The sequence below is a fragment of the Hyla sarda genome, chromosome 12, assembly GCF_029499605.1.
Source record: "Hyla sarda isolate aHylSar1 chromosome 12, aHylSar1.hap1, whole genome shotgun sequence".
NCBI classification, from domain to species: domain Eukaryota; kingdom Metazoa; phylum Chordata; class Amphibia; order Anura; family Hylidae; genus Hyla; species Hyla sarda.
Window position 1 is genome coordinate 47220394 of NC_079200.1, and position 7878 is coordinate 47228271.

Genomic DNA, 7878 nt, shown 5'->3' on the forward strand with positions numbered 1-7878 from the left:
CCCTAGAAAAGGAATATCAAGAATTAGAGAATACATTCATTAGAGTTACCAGTCTCAGAAGCTGCAAACTATCAGACCTTGGTTTGGGACAAGGAATGGACATTAGACCAATGGAAATCTGTATTTTGGTCTGATGGGTCAAAATTTTAGATTATTTGTTTCAACCACCATGTCTTAGTTTGACACAGAAAAGGTGAGTGGATGATTTCCATCGTGAACCATGGAAGAGGAGATAGCGTGGGGGTGCTTTGCTGGTGACACTGTGAAACATGGGCGATTGGCAGCTGCCAGCATGCAGAGCCTTGCACTGCATAACTAGGGTGAGCTGCACACTCGGCTCTCCCTTTTGGCTGCAGGCTCCGGACTTCTTTCTCTGCACTCTCACAGGTGGTGACAGTTTTTTGGTGCACTGTGTAGCTTTAGAAGTTCATGCCTATCAATAATTTGTGACCTTCTCTAATTCCTGCCAGGCAGTGCCTATAGACCCTTGCTTCACTCTCATTCCCTGGTGCCTGAGCAACATTGACTGTCGACCACACCTGTGTTTTCAGCAAGTTTGACCCCACTTGGCTGCTTCTGAGCTGCTCAGCTCTACTAAAAACACCACATCAGCTCTTCTGCACCGGAATCTTATTGCTGTGCTTATACCATCTACAGTGTCAGCTTGCCCTTCCTGCCTGGCCAGCTGCCACTTAATGAAGACCACTCTTCTGGTACTGACCTGTTATTTCCCCTACAGCTGAAGTCCAGCTTACACATCCTGGAGCTGGATAAAGGCTGAAGACCAGGATAATACTCTGCTCCAAAGTTTGGCCAAAGCCAAACTGGTAAGTGACACAGCGGGTTCCCACCTGTTGGAGAGTTACACACTATAAGTGCTTTATTTAAAATTTAAGGCAAACTAAGCCAAAAAGGATACTACTGTTTTCTGGAGCCACTGCCATCCAATCTGGTTTACATTTAGTGGGTCCATCATCAGTTTTTCAACAAGACAATGATCCTAAACACACCTCCAGGCTATGTGAAGGCAAATTGACCAAAAAGGAGAGTGATAAAGTGTTTTGCCTGATGACATGGGGAGATTTATCAAAATCTGTCCAGAGGAAAAGTTGCTGAGTTGCCCATAGCAACCAATTACATTGCTACTTTGATTTTACAGAGGCCTTTTCAAAAATGAAAGCAGTGATCTGATTGGTTGCTTTGGACATCTCAGGAACTTTTTCTCTGCACAGGTTTTGATAAATCTCCCCCATGGCCTTTACAATCACCCAAAGGTGTGTCCAAACTTTTGACTGGTACCGTGTTTGGGAAACTACAGAAAATATTGATAATCTCTGGGGGAGATTTATCAAAACATGTCTAGAGGAAGAGTGGCGCAGTTGCCCATAGCAACCAATCAGATGGCTTCTCTCATTTTTCCCAGGCCTCTTTAAAAATGAAAGAAGCAATCTGATTGGTTGCTATGGGCAACTGTACCACTCTTCCTTTGCACAGGTTTTGATAAATCTCCCCCTATGTATTGAGACTACATGTTTTGTAGTGAACAGATGAATAAAAGGTCTTCCTTCAACACCAATTATGTTAAAAGCTAATCTATTATAAGAAATCCTTTAATAACACATATATCCAATATTCACAGCAGGTATATAGTCTATCAATCTAGCCCTACGAGGGATTGTAGTCATAGAGATATAGACAATCTGCAACAACTACAGAGGAGAAAAAAATGTAAGCTAAATCTTTTTCTATTTAAAATGTTTTGTGTACGGGAATGCCTCTGTAACCTATGGTGATTTTATGGATTTTCTTTCTCATTCTGTCTCTCATAGTTGAGGTATACCCAGAGGTCAAGTCCTGGAAAAAAAAGTGTGGGAACTCTAATAAACCCCCCCAGTTTGCGCAAAAAAAAAAAAAAAAAGTCAAAGCTAAAACTTGACATCCTGCACGGTTCCAAGAATCTTACAGGCCACAGGCATACAGCTGCCTACGGAGTATAAGAGTGATACACTGTAACAAACCCCCTCCTCATGTAATCTCCTTACTACTGGGGTGACACACTGTAACAAACCCCCTCCTCATGTAATCTCCTTACTACTGGGGTGACACACTGTAACAAACCTCCTCCACATGTAATCTCATTACTACTGGGATGACAAACTGTAACAAACCCCCTCCTCATGTAATCTCCTTACTACTGGGGTGACAAACTGTAACAAACCTCCTCCTCATGTAATCTCCTTACTACTGGGGTGACACACTGTAACAAACCCCCTCCTCATGTAATCACCTTACTACTGGGATGACAAACTGTAACAAACCCCCTCCTCATGTAATCACCTTACTACTGGGATGACACACTGTAACAAACCCCCTCCTCATGTAATCACCTTACTACTGGGGTGACACACTGTAACAAACCCCCTCCTCATGTAATCTCCTTACTACTGGGATGACAAACTGTAACAAACCTCCTCCTCATATAATCACCTTACTACTGGGATGACAAACTGTAACAAACCCCCTCCTCATGTAATCTCCTTACTACTGGGGTGACACACTGTAACCAACCTCCCCCTCATGTAATCTTCTTACTACTGGGGTGACACACTGTAACCAACCTCCTCCTCATGTAATCTTCTTACTACTGGGGTGACACACTGTAACAAACCTCCTCCTCATGTAATCTCCTCACTACTGAGGTGACACACTGTAACAAACCCCCTCCTCATGTAATCTCCTTACTACTGGGGTGACACACTGTAACCAACCTCCTCCTCATGTAATCTCCTTACTACTGGGGTGACACACTGTAGCCACCCTCCTCCTCATGTAATCACCTTAATACTGGGGTGATACACTGTAACAAACCTCCTCCTCATGTAATCTCCTTACTACTGGGGTGACACACTGTAACAAACCCCCTCCTCGTGAAATCTCCTTACTACCGGGGTGACACACTGTAACAAACCTCCTCCTCATGTAATCTCCTTACTACTGGGGTGACACACTGTAACACACCTCCTCCTTACGTAATCTTCTTACTACTGGGGTGGCACACTGTAACAAACCTCCTCCCCATGTAATCTCCTTACTACTGAGGTGACACACTGTAACAAACCCCCTCCTCATGTTATCTCCTTACTACTGGGGTGACACACTGTAACAAATCTCCTTCCATGTAATTACCTTACTGGAGTGACATGTGACATGTCTCCTCCAGCTCAACCCCGCCTCCTCCACAGCATCACACAGGTCCTTCAACCACGATCTTCCCTCTCCTCCACAGCTAAGGTCCTACATCTCCAGCATCTAGGAGTCCGGGGCGGGGGAGGAGACGGAGGGAGGGTGAGAATAATTCAGAGGTCAGTCCTGAAGGACTAATGTAACAGGGACGGCGTTCCTCCTGTGGAAAAAGCAAAGGACTCGAGCCCTGGGTATACCTATGATGAAAATGACAGACCTCTCTCATCTTTTTAAGTGAAAAAACTTTTTTTGCCCCACTGTATATATATATATATATATATATATATATATATATTTTTTTTTTTATTATTATTAATATTATTTTAAATTGACGTTATAATTTAATAATTTGGACATTTCCACATGTGGCGATATGAAATGCTTTTTATTACATAATTTTATTTGGAAAATAGGAAAAGGGGGCCAATGTTTGAATATACATTACAGCTCCATTATTAGCCTATTCACTATTAAATTCACCTTGATCGTACACTGTGTGCTCTCTAGTTCACAATAACTCAATTTAATGATATGTTTGCACAGATGAAGGTCAAGTAACCACATCACTCAGAATTATTAAAATCCTCTTGTTATTCACATATGAAACAAAAGCTTCTTCTGTCTGCAAACTTTAATAGGCCTTGAATCTCTTGCTTTTTATTGAAGACTTTTGCACTTTTGTCTGTCAATTTACATATACTTTATCTTTTCTAAAAAATAAAAGCACTGGAATATTTTTACATGATAAAAAATGAGACTATTAATCTTACATTGTTATATCTTACTTTCTATTTCAAACTCTTTTGTTTCAAGTTTATGGATGACCTGTTAACACCAGGCCACCAGTCCTGCAGAACTAGTAAGAGAAATACCCACTAGCTGCTACCACAGGACTAGGGTTGTCCGGTGGACGCCATCATTGTAGCCCTGCAAAGAAAGCAGACAGAGAGAACTAGAGCTGCAGCCCTGGACATAAGAAGGATTAAACGGTGGGACAAGTTTTTATTTATATATTTTCTATCAAATTTTCAAGCAGAGAGAAAATATTGAAATGATCTGGACAACCCATTTAGAGCACAACTGTCGCCAAGAATATGCGACTAAACTAAACTTTTAATATTTTTTTTGTTTGAACATGTGTCTGCACTCTTCCCCACCCCCAAAGCCCAACCCTATATAAGTAGTAGTTAGCTACACATGGGCCATTTCTTTCCTAGCAGCCTCCCAGTCTGACTGGGAGAGCTTGGTAAGTGTGATGTTACAACTTGTTCACACTGGTGTGGTGCTGTGCGGCGTCCGTTGCTGCCATGGGGCCGTGCAGCCAGTGGGTTGTTCCCCCCGTGGGCACTGGTGCCATTTTATGCTAGGGACGTTAGGGACCCACTCTAAATAGGTGGCCTTGACGTGGTGAGTGGGCTTGTACTTTTTGATCAAAAATGTATACGAACAACCTGTTAGTTTTTGAAATTATGCTGAGAAGCAATCAGATCATTATACAAGATTGTAGATGTGCGACCATGCCTGTTTCTTCTACCCAAATTTAAATTTTAATATGTTGTTCCTTATGTAATTAAAAGACACATAGCTATTTACTTGCTGTTAAAATTCTCAAACTTTACATGTTTTTAATGTGATTGAAAAAACGGCCACTAGGTGGCTCTGTTCTGTTCCCTGACGCAAGTCAAACAGTTAGTTTGGTTTCCTCCCAGCCTGTCAGGAGACCAAACTCAGGAAGTGTGTGCAAGGCATGGGGAGGCACAGCTCTCGCAGGCTTCAGCGATGTTGTGCCTGCTGGGGAACGCCCACTTTCTCATGCTGGGAGCTCACATAATGTGAGGAAGGGGAAAGGTATGATACACAGCTTTCTAAAGCTCAGAATTTTTTTTTTTTTAGGGCGGGAGGGTTGTTAGGAGTAGTTAGGGAATATAATCTGAGTTAGTTTAGAAAATATGGTTTGATAACAGGTACTCTTTATGTTAGGCTGCTTTATACTTAGAAATACCAGCTTTATAATGCCTCCAGGAGTCAGGCCAACGGTCAGGGGAACCCAGGGTACACTCTGCTCTAGGCTGTACCACCTCTCTGCCTACATTGCCCAGTTGATTGACAGCCAGTGCACACAGCGGCACAGCTACAAAGGCAGGCAGGTGCATACTGTAGCAGAGCGGATTTTGGGCTCCACCACTCGGACAGCTTGCCTGACTCCCGGAGGGATTATAAACAGAGATAAGAATAGTTACAGTGATTCGATTCTTCAAGAACTTCTCGGCTCAGCGGTTGCTGACTTTAGCCTGCATAAATGAGTTCAGCTTTCAGGTCCACTGGTGGCTGGAGACTTTCTCCTAGGAATGTATCCACCTTTTCCAGCCCACCGGAGCACCTGAAAGCTGAACCCATTTATGCAGGCTAAAGTAAGCAACTGCGGAGCCGCGAAGTTCGTGACGAATCGAATCACTGTAACTTCACTCGTCTCTAATTATAAAGATGGTATTTGTAAGAATAAAGCAGCTTAACCTAAATATAACGGTATGCCTAGAAATTGGGAAGTCCTAGTGCATTGTGTGTGCAGCTTCACAAGCATATTGTTGGTGACAGTTGCTGGAGACTTCTGGTCCTGCACAAAAAAAGTCCCACTTGACCCCTATTGCGGTCATCTACAAGTGGCCCATTGCTCTTGCAAGGAAATGTGTCATCAGACAATGATCTATTATATAAATGAATTATTTTGCATTAAACATATTAAGAAGAATTTATGGTGGTTCATTTCTTTATTTATTTTACCCATAGCTACTTTTTCTTTTCTTTTTTTGTTATCCTGAAATTTAGCAGTTTTCTATCTGATCAGTAAGCCTGTTACTCCCTGTTCTGTATACATTAATTCTATCTTCCCGATCATTCCTTATAGTCTGCACTGCTTCTATCAACTAGGGGCCATATTTGCAGTCAGCTCTGTTAATATAGTGAACAAAGGCAAATAAACTGATCCAGCTTTTTCGCTGCTCATTGAATTTATAGGATGTAACCAAACCTTTGACATCAGACTAAATATGGCTTTCACAAGCAATTAACAAATCGTTCTCCTCTATGCCTAGGCTGCCGGGGAAGAGGACTCATTAAACGGCAAGACTGGAATGACTATTGACTATTCTAAGGCCATAACATTCATTAAATGGCACAAAACAGAACACAATCCTGGCACCTGTAAAATGACTGAACCAGAAAATATTGGAAGGATACATGAATTTACATTAAAGTGCAATGAGAACAAACCTAACCAAGCAGTTCTGTGCGTGTCTGATATTTTTACTTTTGTAAAGAATAACATAAGGTAAGCCATAGCTAAAGGCAAAAGAGATGCACAGAAAACAAGAGTAACATGGTTAATGTGCACCCAACTATCGATTCTATCCATAACAAGGTGAAAAATATTATTGTATGAAACTCAGAATAAGCCGGGCAAAGTACTTAAAGGTCTATAAAACCACAAGTGCTGCCAACTCGCATATATCAAGAGATTAATTTATGGAACCGGAATGTAAAATAAAATTTTTCATTGAGACGGCAGTGTGCCAAGAATAACAGCAGATCACTGTGCAGTGAACACAGTAAAATGGGTTCCCCACTAAGATGACTCAAAAACAACTCAATACCCTCATACCAAAAGTTATACCCACTAATACATTGTAAAGATAAAGAAGAATGAAAGTCTAAAAAAATGCCATCGAATATGGAAAACTAAGAAAAGCTTACGCTATAAACACACTTTCATGTACTTTTAACATAGAGGTTATAGTGTTAAAAAAACAACAACTTATGATGACTTAGATTAAACGTAGCTTAAAGTGTACCTGTCATATCACAGAAAACAAATAATGCATATACTGTATATGTTGCTCACTAGGTCATGTCGATTGTTCTCATCATTTTTTATGTTCATATTTTTTTATATGCTGCTCACTCATTCTGACATCCACTGCTCAGGAAGGGGAGTGTTTGATGCAAGCACTAAGCCTGCACTCACTCACCATGAAACTCACTTCCTCCCTGAGACTGCTGTGCTGTGCCGGGTCTCTTCATTCCAATCACTGCAGGCTGCTCTGTAACCCCCTACTCTCTATTTTTCTTATAGGAGTCTGATAGAACAGGAGTGAGCACAGATAAGAGCTAGTCCTGTCTTGACTTTCTGGAATTTGTCCCTGCCTGTGTTTCAGCTTGGACAAAGAAGATGCTGCAGCCAGACAGGATTATGTTCTGGATGGTATGGGGACTCCTAGTGGTCTTTTTCATGATTTCTATAAAAAGAAGAAGCATTTTTCATGAAATATATTAGAAAGGTTAAAGGTTAATGTTTTGCCAAGATGTATAACATATAAAAAAGGTTTTTGAATCTGACAGTGTCCAATTAAATGGATTCTCTGAGTGTTTTTGATAGAGTACTTAACATGGTAGCATTTATGTTCTGCTCACAATATATATATATATATATATATATATATATATATATATTTTTTTTTTTTTTTATGTGTGTCGAGGGTATATTTCTCAACTGGCAGAAGCCTCCAACGCATGACACTGCAAAGGCATACAATGGCATATACACCATCTATTGAACTGATGTATAAATTAATTCTAGTT

General features: G+C 41.0%; 1 long non-coding RNA gene across 2 annotated transcripts; it reads left to right on the forward strand.

The window, feature by feature from the left end:
* The first annotated feature begins 1476 nt into the window (after positions 1-1476).
* On the forward strand, positions 1477-7581 carry LOC130296726 (uncharacterized). Of its 2 annotated transcripts, XR_008849268.1 has the most exons (4): positions 1477-1728; positions 4057-4232; positions 6336-6571; positions 7373-7581. It is a non-coding gene; the product is annotated as an uncharacterized LOC130296726 (long non-coding RNA). The 2 variants fall into 2 exon arrangements; XR_008849267.1 differs by lacking the exon at positions 4057-4232.
* The last annotated feature ends 297 nt before the right edge of the window (positions 7582-7878 follow it).